This window comes from Apaloderma vittatum, unplaced genomic scaffold (genome assembly GCF_000703405.1).
Source record: "Apaloderma vittatum isolate BGI_N311 unplaced genomic scaffold, ASM70340v1 scaffold8083, whole genome shotgun sequence".
NCBI lineage: Eukaryota > Metazoa > Chordata > Aves > Trogoniformes > Trogonidae > Apaloderma > Apaloderma vittatum.
In genome coordinates this window covers 1-422 of record NW_009708528.1, presented here as the reverse complement: position 1 = coordinate 422, position 422 = coordinate 1, and positions in this window count along the sequence as shown.

Below are 422 nucleotides of genomic sequence, written 5' to 3'. Positions count from 1 at the left end.
CAGCTTGTGCTTTCCTCCCAGCAGGAGTCCCAACACTCCCTACGCAAGCTAGAATCACTATACTTGGCTACAGAGATAAGGGAGAGAGAATTTGCTGTTTATAAACAGCTACAACACAGTGGAATTAAGAACCCAAATGTGAAGTCGGTAAGTGAATAATTTTACCAAACCGCTTGGCAACTGTGTAATTTCCTGCAAGCCCTAGTCTGTTCAGTCAGGGTAATTTAGCAAACCTCAGACATCTTTAATGCTTTTCAGGAGCGTTATCCACACTGGCTGACCTAGAGCAGGCTCTAGCCTTCAGGCAAGGGCACATCATTGTCCTGTTTCCACTCCTCTGAGCAAGGGAAGCAGCTGTTTATGGGGACAAAGCACTCGAGGAAAAGATTTGGGGAATGACTTCGTCTATTAAGGGCCGAGGA